The 24,840-nt window shown below is 41.5% G+C and overlaps 1 protein-coding gene across 6 annotated transcripts in view; it reads left to right on the top strand.

The window, feature by feature from the left end:
- The window catches only part of PLCE1 (phospholipase C epsilon 1), a 311,658-nt gene that overhangs the window by 1,357 nt on the left and 285,461 nt on the right, over positions 1–24,840 (top strand). For 4 of the 6 annotated variants that reach the window (XR_014248798.1, XM_082406420.1, XM_082406416.1 and 1 more), the window contains exons 2-3: positions 16,105–16,191; positions 17,060–17,190. The exons of 1 other annotated variant lie outside the window; for it this stretch is intronic. The gene's annotated coding sequence lies outside the window, so the exon portion shown is untranslated. The remainder of the gene's footprint in view (positions 1–16,104; positions 16,192–17,059; positions 17,191–24,840) is intronic. One more of the 6 variants, XM_082406418.1, reaches the window with a different exon arrangement.

Raw genomic sequence — 24,840 nt, forward strand, 5'->3', positions numbered from 1 at the left:
GTGAAGGGGTGGCGGACTATCTCTGGATGCTGTATGCAGCCATGTCTTCGCGGATACTTTCTGAAGGATGCCTGATGATGCTGTCATCTAGAACATTCTTTGCTCTTCCTGAGTGCCCTTCCTGCTCCATTTTACCATGCTAAATCCTAACCATCTTTCACACTAAGTTTTTGTTGCTGCTGTGAGACCTTCCCTGATACCCCAGCCCCAAATAGTCAACATTCTCCAGCTCTGATGCCTGCAGCATTTTATTGAATACCTCCCTAGCCTTTCTTCTCTCAGTGTTCTTTGAGAGTTATTTATGTAGATGTTTCATTTTCCCTACTGAAGGAATTAACTGTGGCTTTCTTGGCACAGAGCTTGCACCTAGAAGGCCCTCTAGAAATAGTGTTACGACTTTGTTTCTTCAATACAAATCTCTACTTCGGAAAAGGAGATAATATAACCAAAAGGATTCAGAGAAGAACATAATGTTTACCATTCAAATTGTCCTCCACTTACAGCCCCACAGGGAAAATTTTCCTTATACCTAGGAGCCATGCATAATAATCGTCTTTGGTCCAAGCCTGGGGATCAAGTAAGAGCTGGAGGGACAGTCTTCCAGTCCTTATAGTAACATAAGCTTCTTGGATGTACTCCAAGGTTGACCTGTGTCATTAAAAATTCCATGCTCCAGTGCATTGTGGTGAAGCTAGATTCCGATGAAGGTGGTTGGTTTTCTTTTTCCATTTGCAACTGTTCTTAATCACAGTCTTCCCTGGGCTTTTGTCGTGTGTTTTAAACAATTCATTTGATGTGCAATTGGTTACCTACAAATTTTTAAATGAATAAAGGAAAATTGAAAAGAATTGTGGTTGCTGTGTTCTAAAGCAGAGAGCAGGGAATGTTTGCCCTGCCTGGGCAAGAGGAGATATTTGCAAGGAGCGAGGCTGCTCTGCACATGTGTGTTGGCAGTGCCTGCCTTCCACACACCTGGCTGGCAATCGGCCTGTAGAGGACAACAACTGCTTCAGTCTGGGCTCCTTCTTTCTCTGCCTGGGCTCCCTCTGCTTGCGGGGAGAAGGGGTCCAGGGGAGCACAACAATTTAGAGCTTCGGATTCAGGAGTAGCAGGGAAGACGTGAGAAAAAGCAGTAACTGCTTAGAGTGTGGATTTGTTTGATCAGGTTGCTTTCCTCTGGACACTTGGTTGAGATCTTGGCATTGAGCAAGTGGGAATTTGGTTGGGAGAGGGAAGGCAGGTGGCTGGGGAGCATGGTACTGCTGTAGAAGAGCTGGGAGGTATTGATGGGGGGGGGGCTTAGGGAAGCATGTGGCCCAATTATGTGGGGTCCCCAAGAGGAGAGTTGGAGATGGGGAACTGGGGAGTAGAGAAAGAAGAATAATATATCAAAGATGCACTTTGCCATGGGCCAACTATGGGGCCTAGAAAGGAAGAGAAAACTCTCTTCAGCATCATAGGGTCTTCTCTGCTCCCATGGTATAGAACTCAGGCTTGTTTTTATTAATGCTGTGATTCATCTGTATTATGGCTTAAATAGGTTTTCATGAGCCAGATTGGAACCCGGCCCTCTGTCCAGTAGGGTAGCCGCAAGCCACATAGGGCTATTTGCATTTAAATTTAAGTTAGTTAGAATTAAATGAAATTAGTCCCATTTCAAGTGATTGTTACATGTTGCTAGTTGCTACCATACTGGACAAGGAAGATATATAACATTTCCATCATCTCAGAAATCTGCCCTGGGATATTGTTCTAAAGGATTAATGACTATTAATCTCCAGTGTACTAATTTCCAAATCGAATTTAGTCATAAATTAGCAATCTCCTGTTCATAGTCCCCTACCAAGTCTATTTAGATGAGAATAATAATAGTAGTTGTTGTTGCTGACACTTATATAGTGCTTACTACGTGCCAGGCAATGTTCTAAGCACTTTACATCTGTTAATTCATTTAATCCTAACAACAACATTAGGTGGTAAATGCCAGAGACCTGTTATCCCTTACCTGCAATTCCAAAATTAAAACAAACAAACAAACAAACAAAATAACAACTCTCGAAACTGTGGTTTTCATAAGTTTGGCTACAAAATTTGGTCATGAGGTTATTATGGTCTTTATTTTTCTCACCTGGTAAGAACATTTATACATTTTTATTTCAGAAACAATGGACATGTTTGCTGCAGATCCCACCTATAGCATTATTTAATATATGGCACATGTACTGTTTTACCATTACGAAAGCTAGAAACCTTCTGATTTTGGATAAGGACATATGGGTCTCCCTTACTATGCCCCTTTTGAAGATGGGAAAACTGAGAAACTAAAAGGTCATGTAACTTGCATGAAGTCAGAGCAAGAAAGTGCCAGGGCCAGGATTCAGTCAGAGCAGGCCGGCTCCAGACTCTGTTCCCTTGACCATTGTGCTTTCCTGAAACAACCTCTGGGCTCATCACCCAAAACAAATGACTGGCCCTTTTTTCGGCTGAGTGAAACCAAATCGCTTTAACTTGGCTCATTAGAAAGTTTCAGATAGGGCTATAGCTAAATTGTTTAGTAGCTGGGGTTCTGAAACTTCCTGGTAGGGTTTCAGAGGATCTGGATCAATCTGGATCTGGGTCTTCTGAGTTGGAAGTCTCTCCAGGGAAGACTGTGAGGTTCTCTCTTCTTCTGGGAGGTTGATTAGAACTGCAGGGCTGGTCTGGGGTCGGGAATGGACTTCTCACTTTCTCTCTCCAACTGGTCCCTTCTTGGCTTTTTGGTCCAAATCTGCACTTGAAGAAACTCTTCAGTAACCCCAGGCTTTCTCCTTTGAGTGTAAGAAGATGTTCTGAAGGCTCCACCATCTGTGTGGACCTTACAGCATGGACTCTGCAGGACCCCTGTGTGCCTGTGTCCCATGAGCATGTGTACCTCTCGTGGCATAGTCTCCAAGGCCCGTAGTGGTCATGGTGACTCCAGTTATAATAGCTTAAGGTGTAGGGACAAGGCACTCTTGGTCAAATACAAGGGCTCTAGAATCAAATTTACCTAGTTTTACATAAGCTTTGCCGTCTACTAGCTGTACAGCCTTAGACAAGAAGTTAACCTTTCTGTAAGATAGTAATTTTACGGGGTTGCTCTAAGACCCAAGTGAGATAATGCACCTAAAGCACTTTGCATAGTGCCAGGCACATAGTCAGTGCTCAAAAAGTTAGCTACTAATATTGTCTTTTCCCTCTGGACCTACCTAAGTCTTGCCAGTATGCAACTTTGGGCTTTGGAAAGACGTGTGGTAGGTTGAATAATGCCAGTCGTCCCCCAAAGTTTTCTAAGTCTTAATCCCTGGAACCGTAAATGTGTTACTTAACATGGAAAAGGAACTTTACAGATGTGATTAAATGAAAGATTTTGAGATGAGGGGTTATCCTGGATTACCTGGGTGGGCTCAGTGTGATCAAGGGGGTCCTTATAAGAGGGAGACAAGAGGATCAGAGTCCCTAGCAGGAGGTAGGGTAATGTAAGGAAGGGGTCAGGAGCCAAGGAATGCAGCCTGCCTCCAGGAGCTGGAAAAGGCAAGAAAACGGATTCTTCCCTAGAGCCTCCAGAAGGAAGTCAGCCCTGCCAACCCATTTTAGACTTCTGGCCTCCAGAACTGTAAGATAACAAATTGTATTGTTCAAGCCACTACATTTGTGGCAATTTGTCACAGCAGCAATAGGGAACTGATAGAGTGTGGAAGAGAAAACAGAAAGTGGTCAGGAGGGAAATGAAAGCTGTCAAAATAAGAGAACAGTAATAGCTAGAATTTAGTTTGAACTTTGCTAGGTACAGTTCTAACTACTTTGTGTGTATTAACCTGTCATCCTCACAACAACCCTCTTACTTTTAGTATCTGCATATCACAGAAGACGAAACTCAGGCACTGAGAAGTTAGGTAACTTGCCCAAGGTTACACAGCCAGTACGGGGTAGAGCTGGGATGTGAATCCACATAGTCTGGGACTCTTAATTGTTACCCACACGACTCCCCAAAGCAGGCATTTCTGTCTGCTAAGGCTGACAGTACCGGCCACTGAGTGGTATGTTACTGTAAAGAAGGAAAAAGCAATTTTTGAATCGGCAAGAAGGAGGGTGATGTAGTCCCCGCACACCAAAAAAAAAAAAAAAAGAAAAAAGAAACATGGGTATCAAAGTACTTGGTAAGCTTTTGCCATTTCTATCTCATATAATATGTGTGGACAGCTTGAAGCTGGAGGACGCTGGTTCTGGGAGCAGTTCCTGTGCTGGCCTCCCTCTCGGGTTCCCACCTCTGTGCCTACAGCAGCCCTGTTCACTCACCACAGACCGCTGGCCCCGGCGCCCTGTTGGCTCCGCTTCCCACCTCTGCCTGTTTATTGGATTTGCCTCATTCCTGACTCTCTGCTCCAGCCCTGAATTCCACCTCCTTCTGGCCCTTCAAATGCTCAAACTTGAGATGATTAGTGTCAGGGCCCAGATGGTGAGGTACCTCTGTGACTGCTGGAGGGCGGCTGGTGGTTATTTCTTCCTTTTCCTTTGGTTTAGCTGGCTGTTGTTGGCTTTCTAGCTGTGCTTCTTTTGTCTCTCAAGCTCATAATTCAGAGTGATACTGATTTTCCAGCTGTGCTCCAGGGGTGTCGGGGCCTCTGTCAGGTGAGGGAGATGAAGATCTCAACCCTTCAACCCGCTTCTGATGAGCAACCCGCTCTTACTCATTTTATTTATGCAGTGAGGTCCTGCCTTAGATTTGGCATGAAAGGGCACTTCTGTTGCTAGAGAGACAGAGAGAAGTTTGAGAAAACCTAAACCCCAAGTTAAGGCACACTATGTATGACCTTTCGCCCAAAGACTTGGATGTGCAGGAAATAGAACTCGCAGTATTTTCTCTAATTGCCTTTTACAAGTTGGGGATCTGGAGCCTGGTTGCTTAGATTTGTTTACCTGGCTCCCCTATTTATATGCAATCTGTGTGACCTTGTGCAAAATACTTGTCCTGCTGAGGCCTAAACTAAATGGGTCCTCAGTCACTAAATGGGAGGGGTAATAGTAGCACCTAATAAATGAGATCGTTCGTGTAAAGGGCTTAGAACAGCGCCTGATATACAATTAGGATTCAACAAATCCTGGCTCTTAGGCTCATTTTTATTCTGACTGAGTCTCCCAATGGAATGGCGGAAGGAGAATCTAGCATCATCTCTTCACGGGGTTCTGCTCTCCCGTGGTGCTCTCCCCCGGTGCAGCTGGGGATCTTACTCCATTACTCCTCTCTCTGCCTCGTTGCCACTGAAATGTCCATTGTCCCTGACCACAGGTGACTTCAGGTGCAGTGACACAAGGCTGCTTCTCATGGGTGCACGGCCGCACCTCCCCGAGGTCTCTGATGTCTCTCTGCCTCTGCCAGGAAGAGGGTCCCCTCTGCTCTCAGGAGCTGCGGGATGTTTGTTCTTTCCTCCCCTGCCCGCCATCTGTGGGGCCTGGGACGAGAGGGACACAGTGGCTGTAAGGCAGACTTAATACTCTTGCATCCTTTCCCCTCTACCCTTAAGGCTTAAGAAAACAAAACAAAATAAACATAAACAGGGTGGCTGTGCTTGACTGGGTTATTGGTCAAGCAGTGCTGGCTAGTACCGTTATCTACATAGTGATGGCATTGCTGCTGGCTCCGTTGAGTGATCTGCTGTGTGGTGGCCCCAGTGAAATGTGCTCCGTTTATAAAAATACTGGAACATCTCTTTCAGAAGAGCTGATTACACGTGCACACAAGTTCAGAGCTATAACAAAATGCGGTTAGCATTTATGAATTTTATTGCTTTGTAGGAACAGCTACATTTTAATAATTAAACAGTAATGCTGCTATATTCAGAATTAGGAAAGAGGCAGAAGCAAGGAAAGACTCTGTTTTGATGACTTCATTTTAGGTTTAAACTATATAATATCACTGACTATGGAAAATCCAGAGAATGGAAAAAAAGTCATTGGGAAAAACACATGTGACCAAGTGCATACTAGACACATCTGGGATTAAAATATCATATAACACAGTTTAATTTGGATATCACTGGAGTTAGTTCAAGTTACTGTCATTTCTAAAGAAAGTTTCAATTCATTTGTTATTATTAACAACACGAACTCGGATTTCATTGATGAACATATTTTCACCTATGATCTGTTTGCCTGGAGGAACTGAAGCACTCTCTAATAGTCTGGTTTGTCAATCTTAGGGAGGTGGATAAAATTCACAGAAGTTAAATGCGTTTGGCATGAAATTATATTCGTTTTTCCCCCCAAAGGCAGAATGAATTTGGATGACAGGGTAGAGCGTGAGCCTCATTCAGTCTGCAGTTTTGGTAACTGCTGGGGTCTGAGCAAACTCAGATTCACTTCTCTGCAGCTCAGCAGGCTAATTAGTCCCTAACTCAGCCTGGTTGTTCTTTTGTCGTGCCTCCAGCAGGGTCCTACAATTCACAGTGGGAGGGATTGGTAAAGCTCCAGGCAGTTGTGAAAGAAATATGCTCAATTATTATTTGAATCTGAGAGGATGGCAAGAACTTCTTGAGCTATGTGCAGAAACTACATAAATTTGTAAGAAGAACTCCAAAAAGTGATTCCTGCACCCTCAGTGGAACAGCAGTCAGACAGCCTTGCAGGTTCTCCTGGGGCATCTCTCAGATCTAGGATTTTGACTAACTACCCTTTGCTGACTGAGGGCCTCACCAGTGCCAAGTCATGGGATGGCTGACAACAGGTGAAGTGTGTTCCTGACTCAGGCGGGCAAGCCCATATCAAATTAGTTACAGAGGATCAGAGAGCGTGCTTATTTCTAGCCATGCGGCCTATTTCTAATGAATTATCATTATCTAAGCAGTAAGGTCTAAAATATGTCACTTGTTTAAGTTATTGGTTTAAAAGTAAAGAATTTTTAGGCAAATACTGTATGTTTTCACTTATATGTGAAATCTAAAAACAGATGAATAAATATAACAAAACAGAAACAGACTCACAGATACAGAGAACAAACTAGTGGCTACCACACGGGGGAGGGGCAGGGGTTGGAGCGAAATAGGTGAAGGGGATTAAGAGGTACAAACTATCAGTTATAAGATAAATAAGTCACAGTTATAAATAAGTTATAAGATAAATAAGTCACAGGGGTGTAATGTACAGCACAGGGAATATAGTCAGTATTTTACAATAACTTTGTATGGTGTATAATCTATAACAATATTGAATCAACTGTGTTGTACATCTGAAACTAACACAATATTGTAAATCAACTATACTTCAATAAAAATTAATTAAAAAAGAATTTTTAATTCGAAACAGTTTTAACAACTAAAATTCTATCTTTTAATTATTAATGCAGACGTTATGCATCTGTTTATGATTTGTTTATTACTTTTTTATTACATGCTGTGTCAGGCAACAGTGAAAATTGAGGGATCCAAATGTTCCCCTCTCATTTTTACTTGTTTTTTTTTGTTTTCTTTTTTTTTTTGGCCACGCCCTGCGGCATGTGAGATCTTAGTTCCCTGAGCAGGGATCAAACCCATGCCCCCTGCAGTGGAAGCGCAGAGTCTTTTTTTAACATCTTTATTGGAGTATAATTGCTTTACAATGGTGTGTTAGTTTCTGCTTTATAACAAAGTGAATCAGCTATACATATACATATGTTCCCATCTCTCCTCCCTCTTACGGCTCCCTCCCACCCTCCCTATCCCACCCCTCTAGGTGGTCACAAAGGACCAAGCTGATCTGCCTGTGCTATGCGGCTGCTTCCCACTAGCTATCTATTTTACATTTGGTAGTGTATATATGTCCATTGCCACTCTCTCACTTTGTCTCAGCTTACCCTTCCCCCTCCCCGTGTCCTCAAGTCCATTTTCTATGTCTGCGTCTTTACTCCTGTCCTGCCCCAAGGTTCTTCATAACCTATTTTTTTTTTTTTTAGATTCCATATATATGTGTTAGCATACGGTGTTTGTTTTTCTCTTTCTGACTTACTTCACTCTGTATGACAGACTCCAGGTCCATCCACCTCACTACAATAACTCAGTTTCGTTTCTTTTTATGGCTGAGTAATATTCCATTGTATATATGTGCCACGTCTTCTTTATCCATTCATCTGTCGATGGACACTTAGGTTGGGAAGCGTGGAGTCTTAACCACTGGACTGTCAGGGAGGTCCTCCCCTCTCACTTTTAGAGTTGAAGAAATTGGGCTTCTCAGGGACTCAAAAATTTGACCAAAGCCGCCTGACTGGGGAGCAGCAGAACTGGGAGGTTTGTTTGTTTCAAACAAAATTAAGACCATAGTACAGATACATAACACACAATTTTCAATCCTGCATTCTTTGCCTAACATTCCATCATTAAGATGTTCCCACTCCATTAAAGGTTTCCAAACCTTGATTTCAGTGTTTGGGTCTCATTCTGTCATGTGGTCCTGTGGAGGGGCTTACCCATTCCCCTCTTGTTGGGCATTTAGTTGTTGATCCCCAGTTTTTTCTACTTAAGTAACTCTTCATTGCCTAGATCTGTAATTCTTTCTTTAGCACAGAGTCCTAGAACTGAAATTACTAGGTCAAAGTGAAGAACTTTTTTAAAGGCTTGAAATATGTACTGTCAAAATGCTCTCCAAAAAGGTTGCAACAATGTGCACTTCAACTAATGATGTGCTAGAGTAGTCTTTTTCCAGTGGTATGTCAATAAGAGATACCGGACTTGGTACTTCATAGTTTGAATGTGCATTTCTTTGATTACTGGAAACAATAAAACATTGATATCTCATCAATGTGCTCTCTCTTGGTTAATTATTTAATCACTTTCTTTGTCCATTTGTCTTTTTTTTTTAATTTGAGACGTCTTAATGAATTAAGACTATAACATATCATTGTCATTTGATGCTGTTTTTCTCAACTAGCATTTTTTCCTGATTATAAAATAATACAAGTTAATTTTGGATAATTTGGGAAATAGAGAAAGGCACAATAAAGAAGTCCAATATTTGGTTCATGGCTTTCTAGTTTTTTTTCTTCTGTTTGTTTTTTCCCAAATTGAGATCATGCTTTCACATTTTATAACTTTTCACCTAACTTTGTTAATCATAATTAAGCGAATTACGTTTATCCTACTGTGGGATACTCTATATAAATATTAATGAAATATCATATTTTTGAAATGTTTATCATGTTCCTTAATGTACAGAAAATTTTAATTTCCACATGGCCAGAGAGGTCTATGTCCTCCCTGGTGATTACTTCCACAGCTTTTAAATTTGTATTCTTTATCTACTTTCTGTGATTAACTGTGTTCTTTAGTTTTTTAGGCTTTTAGTTACAATCAACTTTTCATTTGAAGTTAGTTTTTTTTTTTGTACATATTATGAGTTGAAGACCTAATCTGTTTTCTAAATACTTAATTTTCCTTCAAAATGTATTTATTTCCTCATGTATATATTTATATTCCTTATATAATTTCCTTAAATAATATACTCATTGGATAATCCTAGACAATTCCTAATCTGATTTTGTATATTCTAAAGTCAATTTTAGGCCTAAGATATCTGTTTGTAAATTCTTGAATGAATACCACACTGTTTTAGTTATTTTAGCCTTATAACATATATTAATGTCACACAGAACAAGCTCTCTCTCATTATAATTATTAAAATTTTCCTTATTTTTCCTTGCTTATTCTTATAAATTAAATTTTGAAGCACTTTGTCAAAATCTCTAACATCTATTGATATCCTGATTGGGATTATAGTAAATATATATATTTATTATATATTATAATATATATAATATGTTATATATAATAATATAGATTTATTATATATAATATATTATATACATTGTATATAATTATATTAATATATATTAATTTAGGAGAAATTAATATGTTTACAGTAGTTAGTCTTTCCATACTGGTATGTTTATTAATTTACTCAAATGTTTTTATATCTCTTAGTGAAGTTTTGTAGTAGTCTTCATGTAAATCATATATTTCTTATTTTTAAAATATGTTTTAGGTTTTTATTTAATCAACTTAATTTTTTAGCTGATTCTCCTGAGCTCTCTAGGTAGAGAATTGTATTGTCTGCAAATAATGATTCTTAGTTATCTAACATTGATAACTAAGAAGGAGGATAATAGACCTTTCAATTTTATTCCTGATTTTAATGGAAATGCTTTTCATATTCACTTGTAAGTATGATGTTGGCTTTTGGTTTAAAATTGTTTAAATCACTTTGCGGAAGGAGTTTTATATTCATAGTTTTGTTTGTTTGTTTGTTTTTAATGAAAGGGAGTTGAATTTATCAAAAGTCAAAAAGGTAATCTTTGAGATGATTGTGTGCCTTTTTTCACATTTGACCTACTGGTTTATTATATCACGTTAACAAGTTTCCCATCATTAAACCATGTTTTCAATCTTGCTGTGGCAGTTTATTATCATTGTGTTAATGAATTCTGTCTATAAGGGAGAGATCAATCTAGAGCCCATTTAGATTTTACTTCGTTGGTTTGTTTTCTTTTTTTAAGTTGACTTTATTTTGGCCAGGGTCATCAAAGACTGATATTAAAATTAGCTTGCTGCTCCTGAGTGTGCATAGATTGAATTCCTGGAGACCGCCTGTGCTTTCCTGAGAGTGACAGGGGCAGCTTCAGATGTGATGAGGAGCTGGAGATACTGTTCCTGGGGAATAGAGTAAGGGAGACGAAGTACAGACGGTAGAGTGGAGAGAGTAAGGGAGAAGAAGGGCAGACGGTAGAGGGGGAGAGAGTAAAGGAGATGAAGTGCAGAAGGTAGAGGGGGAGAGAGTAGGGAGAAATGCAGAAGGTAGAGGGGGAGAGAGTAAGGGAGACGAAGTGCAGACGGTAGAGGGGGAGAGAGTAAGGGAGATGAAGTGCAGACGGTAGAGGGGGAGCAAGTAAGGGAGATGAAGTGCAAACTGTAGAGTGTAGAGAGTAAGGGAGACGAAGTGCAGACGGTAGAAGGAGAGAGAGTAAGGGAGATGAAGTGCAGAGGGTAGAGGGGAGAGAGTAAGGGTAGATTGGTTACTTGGGGCTCTTCCTGTGAAGTGAAAATGTAGTGCCTTTATGTATGTATGTATGTATGTATGTATGTATGTATGTATTTATTAACTGGGACACTCTTGTTTCTTTGCAATCCTCATAAGATAGGCAGAATTGGAACTACCGTTAGAGGATTAGGCACTGTTCCTTACAATTCCAGACACTGAATGTGGACCTCTGTCTCCTTTTCTGGACTGATATGGCATGTTAAGTAGCAAAGCAGCAAACCTGAAATACAAGCTTAGAGTCTAGTAGGAGTCAAATTCAATGTCAAGTCTTAGTTTAGGTGAAAGGTTAAAAAAAAAAAAGTGTTCCTAAGGCATATAGAAAGGAAGAGAGAAAGCGGTTCCAAAACTTAAAAATATTAAATGGCCAGTACTGTAAGTGTGCATTTGACAGCTATAGGACTGAGAAACTGACCCAAAGATCTAGCTACTGTGTGGGTGTCTTTGTGGAGAAGTTGCGGAGAATCTGAGCCTAAGATGTAAGGAAGTGGCTGGTCGTTTCTTTGCCTCAGCTTTCTTTATACTCTTGCTACTTCCATGTCGCCCCTCATTCCCTGTCTCCTTGTTTTTTCTACAATTTTGTTTCTTCCCAATTTTACTGTCTCATCCATTCAACATTCATACATTCAGCAGTCCTTCTGAGTCACTCCCATGAGTCAGGCACTATACCTGCTGATGGGGGACACTGGTGAGCAAGATCCCCATGGCTACTGCCCACCTGAGCTTACCTGAGCCAGGTGATGATGCAGGTGAGAATCTGACAATCTCTGTAATTTGTGAAACAAGATGTTACTGTCTACCTTTCTCAGTATTTCAGACATTTGCTTATTTATAGAAGGATAGTATAAAACATCACAAATGAGGAATCATTTATAAATTGTAAAATTAGACAATATTTTGTTAAAGGATCTTGGTTAAAACTCTGTGACTTGACTCATGGGAAAGAGGCTTCTATTGCTGCTACTTGGTGTTTTCTGAAGTAAAACATTTTCATCCTCGTTTCTTCTGTCCTGAAGAAATTTCTTTTCAACTTGAAGAATTCTGGAAGCAAGGGCTCTTGGGAATAGGAGTAGATTAGAAGGCACAAGGAGAGGCAGGGAATGCTCACCTTGACCAGCTCTGTTCAGTGCAGAGGCTCAGGGGGAAGCTTGGGAGAGTGCCCAGGACGTGCTTGCTGTTGTATTGAGGAAGGCATTCAGGTTCATCTGGAGTAACTAGTCCACATAAATGCTTTGCTATTGCTTCATTACGCTTTTTGAAACTGAGTACTATTGGTTGGTTCTATAAAGAGGATGTTGACTGCATTCCTAATGTTATACCCAGGATTTGCCATCAAAGATCTTTCAGTCCAGTCAGGGAGACAGGGCACAAATACCTGAAATTTTCAATATCCTTACCAAGAAATGGCTGAGTCCCTGGCCAGCTGTTAAACGGCTTGAGTCTAGGAGAGGGAGCTCTGGGCCGGAGTTTTCTGGAGCAGAGCGAGGGCTTGGAGGAAGCTGGGTGTGGCTTGATGGAAAGGATGGAAAGTTGTTCTGCTTGGGAAGAGGAGAAGCCATCCTCAGAAAGCTGTTCATGGGAGTGCATTAGTCGGCCAGGTGAGCAGCATCTCCTTTGAGGTCTTCCTTTTCCTTGTTCGCCCCAGGTACATACTGTGGATCCTTAGAGTAAATCCATCTGCATGAGTTGTTTCATCAATGATTCCAGATCCTTCCATGGTCCATGCCTCACTCCTGAGCTCCAGACCTGCATATCCAGCTGCCTGTGAGACATCTCCTCAAAACTCATGTCTCAAATTAAACTCAATCTTTTCCCAAACCTGTTTCTCCCGTGTTCCCCATCACAGTGAATAGAACCTTTGTAGACTCACTTACCAAGCCCGGAAACCTCAGCCCTCTGAGACTACCCCGTCTGAACTTCGTCCTCCCAGTATTCGCCTCACTCTGCTACCTTCTATTTCTGTGTCTGCCTTTCCCAGTAAAACATACGCTCCATGAACCCAGGGGCATAGTTCACTTCTGTGATCTCCAGCTGCAGCACAATATTGAGCCTGTGACAAATGTGCTCCATAAATACATGTTCATTGACTGTATGAATTGAACTTCCTGTCCATTCTACCTCCTAAGTATCTCTCTAGTCAGGCAGACCCCAGTTTGAAATCCAGCTTTGCTGTTTACTATCTGGGTAACCTTAATGAAGCTATTTTTTAAAATTTTATTTTGAGTTAATTTTTAATTTACAGATTAGGCTATTTTTAATCTATGCATCAGCTTCTGAATCTGTAAAATGGACATAATTATGGTACCTACCTCATAGGTTTGGCACAGATTAAATGAAATAAAGCATGTAAAACATTACTGTGTTTGACATATGGTATAGTCTTTACTGTTACAAAGGTAGGTTTGAAGCTAGAATGTGAAAGTCCCTCGATGCAGATTAAGAAGTGTGTGCTGTGTCTCTTAGAAGGCAAGGATTCATGAAAAGTTCCAACTGTGTGGTAGAAAAACCATGAGCTGTGGAACCAACACAAACTTGTGGTACAAATCAAAACTACCACTTAATAGCTATAGGCTTTTAACAAGTTACCTAATGATTCTCAACTTCAGTTTTACACCTCTAAATTAAGATAACAGTACTTGCTACCCAGAATTATTGTAAGGTATAAATGAGATGGTATATGAAAAGTATCTGACACTAATTTTTTTTTGAGGTTACTTTCTTTCCTCCAGTGATAAGCTCTGGGTTCCCTGGGAAAGAGATCTATAGTCCAGAGGCTTCTTTGGTTCAGCCCAGTTTAACATTTTTGTCAGATACTTGGATGAAGGCAAAAAGCCTTATTTCCCAAATCTGCAGATGACTCAAAGTTGGGAAAATAGCTAATACAATAGGGTGATGGAATGGAGGCTCAAAATGACCTCAACAGTCTGGAATGTTGGGCCTTCACCAAGTGGGAAGTTGGGCATCTAGCAGAAGGATCAAAGCAGTCAGTCAGGGGCAAGGAGACCATTTATTTATTTATTTATAAATTTTTATTATAGTTGATTTACAATGTTGTGTTAGTTTCAGGTGTACAGTAAAGTGAATCAGTTATACATATACATATATCCACTTTTTTTTTAGATTCATTTCCCATATAGGTCATTACAGAATATTGAGTAGAGTTCCCTGTGCTGTACAGTAGGTCCTTATTAGTTATCTATTTTATATATAGTAGTGTGTATATATCAGTCCCAGTCTCCCAATTTATAAGGAGACCATTTAGAAGACGATTCCACTAGTCCAGGTGATGGATGGAAAGGGTCTGACCTGGGGTGGTGTCAGTGGCTAACAGCTGGGAAAAAATTTTTAGAAAAATCACCAGAATAGGACAGATAACTAGGTGGGTGTGTGGATTAAGAGGACTAGTGATAACTGGGAAGTTTCCTTTCTGAGTTCCTGGGAAGAAGGAGGTGCCGGTTAAGAGGAAGGAAGAAGTTAGGCAGAAGAATTGAATTAGGGAGAGAAGGGAGGACAGGAGTCTGGTTTTGTACATGGGGTGTTGGCTGTATCCAACAGGAAGTTGGAAAGTCAGGACTGTAGCTCGTGGGAGTGGCTGTGTCTGGAAAGAGGCATTTGGGAGTCATCCACATAGAGGTGATAGTTGAAGCCATGAGTGGGAGGGGATGGGATGGCCAAGGAGTGGCCAGTGCTATTCAGAATCATTAGCATTGTTGGCTCTAACTAGAGATAAGCAAGGTAAACAATCCCTTGCCCAAGTGGGAGCTAGTTCTACTGCCTTCCACAGGCTCTTTAATGCATTAAAACAAACTTTCACAGGATGAAAAATCTCATATAATAATTTAAGACTTTCAAAAAATTATATTTTTGATTTATTTTTAATTACACAATACGTGAATACATTCTTGGTTGTAAAGAATGTAAACACTCCCGATAAAGTAAAAGCCCCCATAATTCCTCTCCAGTTCTCCTTTTTCTTTTTCAGAAGTAATCACCGTTCCTAGTTGGACAGGTGCTCTTACAAACGTTTCTCTATGCATTTATACAGTTGTACACACACATACACATAAAGATATACTTTTGTTTTTGTGTGTGTGGTTTTGTTTTGTATTATATAAGTGATCTCCTAACGTGTTTCGTTCTTCAGTTTCTTTTTATCTTAAAAAATGAAACAATATACTCTGGAACTCTTTCTAGGTAAATGTATCTAAGTCATAAAAACAAAAACAACAATATCTGTTTTCCTGGGTATGAATGTGCTATGTTTTATTTAATCATTCCCTTACTGATGCACTATATCTTTTTTTTTTAAACATCTTTATTGGAGTATAATTGCTTTACAATGGTGTGTTAGTTTCTGCTTTATAACAAAGTGAATCAGCTATACATATACATATATCCCCATATCTCCTCCCTCTTGCATCTCCCTCCCTCCCACCCTCCCTATCCCACCCCTCTAGGTGGTCACAAAGCACCGAGCTGATCTCCCTGTGCTATGCGGCTGCTTTCCACTAGCTATTGGTTTTACATTTGGTAGTGTGTGTATGTCCATGCCACTCTCTCACTTTGTCCCAGCTTACCCTTCCCCCTCCCCGTGTCCTCAAGTCCATTCTTTAGTAGGCACTATATCTTGTTTCCAACTTTTGCATCTGACCATTCTACAGATATTTACTGCTTGCAATGTGTAGGAGACTGCCCAGCAGAAACTGGGATACACTGGCAATAGTAAGCCAGGAGTTGGCAGGCTATCAGGGGCAAGGAGAAGCATGTAAGGAAGAGGACAGGCAAAAAATGCTGCTTCCTAAAGTTGCCACATGCTGTGGTGGCTTAGAGGAAGGAGACCTTATTTCGTTGTGGGGATGCAGAAGTAGATAAGAGAGGCTGAGCTCTTTGTCTGGGTTTTGCAGGATAGAAACACAGATGGATGATTGAGGTGTAGTCTATTGCCCCTTAGTGCTCCAGTCCCACCATCTCCCAAGGGATCAACTACTAATATGCTGTTGACCTTATGGCAGGGAATTTCTGTTTCAGGCTCAGCCACTTGCTGTGTTTAACCTTGCCAGGATCCTCTCTGCCTTAAGCTGGAGGAGCTGGAAGTAGTGTGGAGAAAGGGAAAAGGTGAGTGTATGCTAATGAGGTGGGGACTTTCACCTCTATCCCCAGGTCCAAGCCAAAGTTGGAGTGATTGATTTGGGGAAGGGTGGGTTGGGTTTGAGAATATTTTTCTTTTTACAAATATCATCAAAATGAATATACAAAGTTTTTAATTCTCACTGGGAGCCCCTGAAAATATATCCCCCAGTGAGATACTGGTATGTTTTTCCCTTTTTTCTTGAATGCATGAGATTTCTTGAGTGTAAGGATCACTGGGGAAGGAAAGGAAGGGGGAACACTTTCCTTTACCTGCTTTATCACAACACAGCCATTCTCTCTCTCTCTCTCTCTCTCTCTCTCTCTCTCTCTCTCTCTCTCTCTCTCTCCCACCCATCCCTTCTCTCTCTGGTTTTCCTGTCTTTGATGCTCTCTCTGAATCACATCACTTCTCGTGAGCAAATTTGGGCCATATGCATTTTATGCAAAATACCAGGGCCCTAATTTTCCTTCTCTTCCTTTCTGCTGCCTTTACTCAGGGCTCAGAGGAGATTCCACTTTGGCTCAAATCAAATGCAGGGAGTCACACTGGTTCTTCTTTCCCCTCTTCCCTCTGTTTAGCCCTGACAGCAGCTGTGAAGCTCTGCCAGGCTGTTAGGAAGCTGCACCGTCCCTGGGCGAGACATCCGAGAGAAGGGCTCCACAGGCAACCCTGAATCAACGACATAGGCAGCCTAAGTCCTCCAGCACGGGCGACCAGTCTGGCTGGGAAAAAATTTCCCTCGGAATCTCTCTCCAGTTCTCCAAGCCTAGCCCCTCCCAACTCAAGCCCTCTCTGCTTGCAGTGCAGCGAAGTCTGGTTGATTTTTTGCATTTCGCCTTTTTCTACTCCCAGCCAAGCCAGACCGGCCCTCTGGGCTGCTGGCCCAATGAGCAAGTTCATCTCTACCAGGCCTCCAAGGGCGTGTGTCTGAAACAGCTTTGATCTGCTGCCTGTGGGAGAGTGGCCGCCACCCACCTTTCCAGGTACATCCCGCAGCCCCTTTGCCCCCACTTGTTCCCTGGCACACCAGACACTCCAGCAATAAACACCCAATGCATTTACTACTTGGAGCTCCCTAAACACAACACACGGTCTCTCCATTCTGTGCCTCACCTTGGGCTGCCTACTCTTCCCCATCCCTCTTTCCTCTGTCCTTTAAATTCAGTTTAGGTGTCAGTCACTCTACAAAGCCTTCCCTGACTCCCCCCATATGCCAGATTCACCTCATTGACTTTGAGTTTTCAATTCAGTATCTGTGTCCCCCACTCCCTTGTGATAGTCTCTGTCACCCCCTCTGTCTCTAGGGCTGAGCCCAGGATCTGGAATATGCTGGACACTGAGTTCAGCCTTGTTGAACCCCACTGACTTAGGTCAGGGAGCATCTTTGTGGTTCTTCTTCTAGGTTTGCCCTCCTGGCAGATCGCTGCCTTCCTAAGTAGCATCTTGTTATTTGAGCCCCACTAGTGAGAAAACTCACTGAGAGGCCTAGCCTTGTAATAAATAATTGGGTTGCATCGTGTTTGGATGGTCTGCAGGGTGGAGCGTCATCATTTTTAGATTCCAGAGAAGTCTCTGTCTAGGAGGAGCGGAGAAGAGAGGGGGGCACCTACTGTGCAGGGTCGTGGAGGAGACCCCTTGAGGTGCTCAGGGCTTCATGAGCTGCCTTCCCTCCTACCCCAATGCGTGATAGCCCCACCTTGTGTGGAGTCTTTCCTTCTAAAGCACCTTGGCACACCTGATCTCATTTGACCTTTCCTACACATCACCTTGGGAGGTAGAAGGAACAGATTATACACAGTGAAACAAATAAGCCTGATTCATCTATTTATTCTACAAATATTCATTGAGTTCCTATTATATCTCCAGCAAGAGAATATGGCAGTGAACAAAACCAGCACATTCCCAGCTGTCAGGAAGTTCTGGTTCTAATCAGGCAATGCCAACAAGTAACCAGTGTACAAATAATAAGTAGTAAATAGAATATCCAGTGATGGTAAACGCTCAGAAGACAATCAGGCAGGGTAGTATTACAGAAAGTGATGAGTGGGAGGGGAGGAGGGGCTGCTTTAGGGCAGGCAAAGCCTTTCTGAGGAAATGGCATCTGAGCTGAAATCTGAAAGGTGAGAAGGAACGGGCCAGGTGACGCCCGAGGGAGGTGGGGTGACATGCTGAGGGTCCCAGGGTGGAGCTGGCCCTGGAGCCCTGAAGCAGGCTCTTTCCCCAATGTCCCTTGAGCTCCTCTCTTCCCTCTTTACTCTGTCCAGGGACACTCATGAGTATGTCTGGGACAGACTGCAGGCGGGCAGGGGATGAGGTGTGCTTAAGAGTGCTGGGAACTGTCTCCTGGGCTTTGAGTGTCACAGCCAGCCCGAAGCTGGGGAGGGGCCACCCGAGGGCCAACTTTCTCCACCTTTTACTCTCAGTTGTCCCTTTCCCAAGGGATCCATCCCTCAGGAGTATACCTCACCTCTTTCCACATCAGCAGTAAAGGGTGTCAGAGGCACCTTCTACAAGACAGCTGAGAGTTGGGCATCCTGCCATTCTTTTTATTGTGGTAAAATATAACATGAGATTTACCGTTTTAACCATTTTTAAGTTTGCAGTTCAGTGGCATTAAGTATATCCACGTTGTAGTGCCGCCATCACTACCATCCGTCTCTAGAACTATTTCATCATCCCAAGCTGACACTCTGTACCTATTCAACAATAACTCCTGCCACTTTTTAAAAAGCCCTGATGGACTCACAGACATAGAAAACAAATTTATGGTTACCAAAGGGGAAAGGTTGGGGGGAGGGATAAATTAGGAGTTTGGGATTAAAATATACACACTGCTGTATATAAAATAGATAATCAACAAGGACCCACTGTGTAGCACAGGGAACTCTACTCAATATTCTGTAGTAACCTATATGGGAAAAGAATCTGAAAAAGAATAGATATATGTATATATATAACTGATTCACTTTGCTGTTCACCTCTACAGCATTGCTGTACACTTTGCTGTACACCTGTACAGCATTTACAACATTGTAAATCAACTATGCTCTAATACAAAATAAAAAATTTTTTAAAATTTTTTTAGTTAAAAAAATTTTTTTAAAAAGCCCTGATGGATCATGGGTAATGAGGAAACAAATACCATTTTCCAAAAGCCTCTCCCCTGATGGGTTTATTCTCCTAGTGTTTGAAACCATATCTCTCAGTGTAGTCTGAACACAGCTGGCGCCAGAATCACTTGGTTGGGGGGGAGTGCCTGTTAAAATGCAGATCTCCCCCTCCTTCCTGAACCAGAATCTCTTGACCAGCACCCAAGCAAGCGTGTTTTTACCAAGTCCCCTGCGTGATTCTGATGCCGATGAAAATGTGAGAATTACTGGTTTCAGCCCCATGGGAAGAACATGTGAGGAAGAATATTCGCCAGGGCAGAAAAAGCTTGCTATGGGGAAGTAGCTGTGTGGATTTGAATACTTCACCAGTGGCTAACTGAATAACTCTGGGCAAGTTGCTTAATCTCTCTAAACTTCAGTTTTCTTTTCTCTAAACTGGAAATTGTGGTCGTAGCATGTACCTCACCGCAGTTGCTGTGAAGACTGAATAAGATTATACACAAGGCGCTGAGATTGGTGCCTGGTGTGGAAGATCTCAGGTCTTGATGTGGCATAAGCGTGGTGAGGTGACCCAAGTAAAGTAGTTATGTTTTCTTAAGGATATATATATATATATATATATATATATATATATATATATATATATACACCCTGCAGCAATTGAGAGGGTAGAATGTTTTTCCTGAAAGATCCTTTCAGAGATGGGATTCATTTGGAGAAGTTCCTGAGAGGAATGGTTAGGTGATTAGTAGTGATGCATGTAGTACATAGCTGAGGGAAATAATAAAGAAAATGAGGCTCTGGTGCCTGTCCCGGATACCTACCACCACCCCACTCGGGAACAAGGGCAGTTAAGTTTGTCTACAGAATGGATGGTTCTGGATGGTTGGTGCAGCAACAGTTTGAGAGTGAGACTCAGAGTCACTGTTCAGAAAAGCTTCCTGAATGGAATGTGGCTCTGCAGAAAGGAAGGTAGGGGTTCTCGGGAGTGGTGAGCAAGACACAGAAAGTCAGGTGAAAGGCAGGTTCAGGGATTTCCCAGGTGGCGCAGTGGTTAAGAATCCTCCTGCCAAATGCAGGGGACACGGGTTCAAGCCCTGGTCCGGGAAGATCCCATATGCCGCAGAGCAACTAAGCCCGTGCGCCACAACTATGAGCCTGCGCTTTAGAGCCTGCGAGCCACAGCTACTGAGCCCGCCAGCCACAACTAATGAAGCTTGTGCTCCTAGAGCCCACGCTCTGCAACAAGAGGAGCCACCGCAATGAGAAGCCCATGCACCACAACGAAGAGTAGCCCCCACTCGCTGCAACTAGAGAAAGTCCGTGCGCAGCAATGAAGACCCAATGCAGCCAAAAATAAGTAAATAAATACATTAATTAATTAATTAAAAAAAAAAAAGAAAGGCAGGTTCAGGGAACAGGAGCTAGACCGCCCTGGCTGAGGTGGGTGTCAAATTGGTGAACTGGAAAGGCTAGTTTTGATCAGATCACCCTCAAACCTGGCTCCGTTTGGCCTAGTTTAATATCATGTCACTTAAACCTAGCAAATATCCCTTTAATAAATTTCAATTAGACCTGGTAGTTTTATGGGCCATCTGTACTCAGTTCCTGGCATAGCATCTGGCACACAGTAGGTGTTCAGAAAATATTTGTTGAATAAGTGAATGGATGAATCCTACCCTTTGGTTGGCCAGCCCTTGGAAGAAAGATTGAGCAATCTGGAAGTTGTACTCCAAGAATGGGGCAGTGTTTACAAATATATCAAACAGGTGAGATGATGCATGATTTCAGGGAGGCACAGCATGTGATTTTTCCTGATCTTCTCCTTTTTATAATAAGATTTAGAATGTTGGGAAAGAGATTGCTAATGTTTATATAGATTTCATTATGTCCCAAAGTTATTCTTTTAGACAATATAATATTAAACAAGAGAAGCGGGATAAAAATGGTATAAACAGTATAATTTCAGTTCCATGAAAGATCTGTGTTCATGGGGGAAAAACTGGAAAGAAGTTATAACAAAATTAGGACTTACTTAATGATCTTACCTTACTTTTCTACTTTATACTTACCAGACTTTTTCCAAATTTTCTACAGTAAATGTGTATTACTTTTATAATTGGAAAAATATAACGTGTTATTTGTTCATTAATATAGAAAGTGGTACAACATTCTTGCCAAAGCCTGCTTTGTTTTTTTATCCCTGGCATTCATCATAAAAATCATAACTGATACTTGAAATAATGACATAATGATAACAAAAATGAACTACACCTTACCAGGTATGGTACTACCTGTGTCATGTGACACAGTTGATCTACTGAGGAGCCCACACCATCCAGATACTGAGATTGGCCGTGTCAGGGCTCCTTGCCTCCACCTGCACATCCCTCAGCCTCCCTGAATGCCCACCCCACTCCCCTTCCACCCTTGTCAGAGGCTCAGGAATGGCCGGAAGGCTGGTAGTGCAGGTCAGAGCAGCCCTGCTTGCTTTGGATTGTGGACTCAGCAAACAGCTCTGTACTTTGGGTTACACTGCTCTGAAAAATAGCAAAAGTGCCAAGGTATTGTCCTACAGATTAAACAAATTAAAAACAAACAACAACAACAAAAAAACAAGAGCAGCAGAACCCAGAAAACTTGTTCACTTCATTTTTTTTCAATCAGGCAAAAAGTATGAATAATATTGCTTCTCCCTTTTGGACGATGACTTCTCAGTAGTAAATCAGAGGCACAGCTAAAGTGAACTTTGAGTTTTAATGAGGTGTTCTATTTGCAGTTTTAACTCTACTGAAAACCAGCGCCATTAGAATGATATCAACTGTTTGAGTCAGTTGTTGGCTTGGGCTTCCACCCAGAATTTGATGTCATTGGTGAGCAGCCATGAGGAACAGGAATAATTTTGAAGTTTGTTGACCAGAGGCCCTCTGAAGACTTTCACTGGTGCTGGTGTTAAATATAATGCAAATATAAAAATGAAAATGGCCATCCTATGCATTAAGTATGTGGATTTAAAAGCGCTTTCCATCTGCTAGGGCTTTGTGGGGGAACGTCTGTGGAACTGGAGAGTTATTGTGTCTGGAAAATGTTTTACTCAGTGTGATGATGAAATAGTAGGCTAGGTATCAGGTGCAACGGACCCCAGGAGTGAGGGAGAGCAAGAAGCACAGCCACGAAGAAAAGAGTTTGTAGGAGTTGAATCATATCTTATTTTGATTAAATCAGGATCGTTTTACTGAGAGGCTGTAATGTGAGAATGTGTTAGGTAGTAGAAGAGTCCTATTATGTTTATCTCATTCAGAGTGAGTTTGTTTTCATCACATGTATTTTTAATTCTTTGGAAAGACAATTACATTAATTGAGGAATGACTTGTAGAATACCAGTTTGAAAAAAACATTTAGCGAATGGGTGTGTTGATGTTGCCTAACTATCAGTTAATTAAAAATTGTTTGTAACATGAGCTCTAGGTACCCCAGCTAAATGGTGGCAGTTGGCTGCTTGGGGAAGCCCATTATATTTTTGATGCATCAGTTGGGTAAAGCAAGACCTTCAGGGAAGTGGCTCCGGGTCCTTCCCACTCTCCTCTTCCTCTTCATTGCACGGCTTCCAAAAATGTGCTGCCTTGACCTGGTATGAGAACTTCCAACCCCAGGATGAATTGTCCAGGATGGTTCTACTGCTTCTGCTGCAGTTAGGCTTAGCAAGGGCACAGTAGCCTCCATGTGCCAGCCAACCCATGACTTTCCATCCCATCTCCAAGACAACACTCCTTCTCCCTCTCTCCTCCGTTTTCTCCCTGGCCTCGCTTCCCAGGTCAGAGTCCTCTTTTAAAGACTGACATTTTCTAGGAATTCTTCACTTGTGACTTGAGTTCATTCTGAATTCTGCCATCTGTATCTTCATTTTTTATCTGGTGCACAATTAGTACACACTGTTGAGTGATCCCCCCACTTTTTAACTGGCTGGACTGTACTATTCAGTATTTCATGATAATAGCTCATATCCTAAGTTTTTTCCTTGTAGCTCTATAATAACAAAGGCATTGGCTGTGCCTTTCTCTTTCTGTGAAGTCATGTACTACCTTGCACGTGTGCTAAGCACCCAGTAAACTTGTACAACTTAAAGAATCATTTAGCCGCATGCACTGGCTGAGTTAAGGAAAATCATCTCATGCTAACATACAAATAATATTCTACACAAAGCAGTAAGTGAGCAAATATTTATTGAGCCTCTATTATTATAGTCCTCAGAGGTGGTTTACAGGAAAATAGACATGGTCCTACATCAGGAAGTTAAATGTGAAGACTCTGGAGAAGTTTTTATAATGATAAGAATAAAAGGTACTATTTTTTGAGGGATTTCTACTTCATAGGATTATTGTGAGTATTACATGAGAAACTTTTACTCCCCCGCCCCACCACCCTTTTTACAGATATAGAAACTAAGCCTCAGCAAGGTCAAATGGAGACAAACTCAGATTGAATGTTTCCACTATCCTGGTGCTCTCTCAGCATCACATTGTACAGTTGAACAAGCTGTTCAGTGCTCAGAGGTGCCTGGCTGAGAGTCAAAGTGGGAATGAAATGAGCCCTGTGGTCCACTTGAAAAGCTGATGTGGGGTAATGTATACTGTTGAATGAGTATATACCTGGGTAGCTACCACCCCAATCAAGATATAGAGCATTTCCACCATCCTCAGAAAGTGCCTTTGTGCCATTTTATAGTCTTTCCACTCCTTCCCACCCTGCCACCAACCCCCAGTGACCACTCATCTGATTCTCCTGAATACCATAATTTTGCATGTTTTCTAACAGCACTGTCCTACCGAACTTTATGCAGGATGGAAATGTTCTCTATATCTGTGCTGTCCTGTACAGTTGCCACCAGTCACATATGACTATTGAAATGTGGCACTTGAAATGTGGCAGCTGAGAAACTGAATTTTTAATTCCACTTAATTTAAATTAATTTTTTACTTACACTTAAATAGCCACATGTGGCTAGTGGCTACTATATTGGACAGCATTGGTCTAGAACTTCAAATAAATGGAATCAGTCAGTGTCTGGCTTCTTTCATACAACCTAATATTTTTGAGATTTATGTTTTGAATCTCAAAATCTTGAGATTATGTTTGTTACAACATCAGAAGATCATTTTTTAAAATTGCTGAGCAGTATTCTATTCTATGAACAGATCTCAGGTTGTTTATCTGTTAATAGACTTTTGGGTTGTTCCCAGTTTGAGGCTATTATGAATAAAGCTGCTATAAACATTTGCATACAAGTCTGTTTGTGAATGCATGCTTTTATTGTTCTTCTATGAGTGGAATTTGGAAGTCATATGGTAAATGAATATTTAACTTTATAAGAAAACGCCAAATCGTTTTCCAAAATGGCTGTACCATTTTATATTCCCACCACAATATTCCAGTTGCTCCACATTCTTACCAACTTTGGTATGGTCAATTTTTTTAATTTCAGCCATCCTAGTGGGCATAAAGTGCTATCTCATTGAGAGTTTA

This window comes from Balaenoptera borealis (assembly GCF_965194805.1).
Source record: "Balaenoptera borealis genome assembly, chromosome: 10".
NCBI lineage: Eukaryota > Metazoa > Chordata > Mammalia > Artiodactyla > Balaenopteridae > Balaenoptera > Balaenoptera borealis.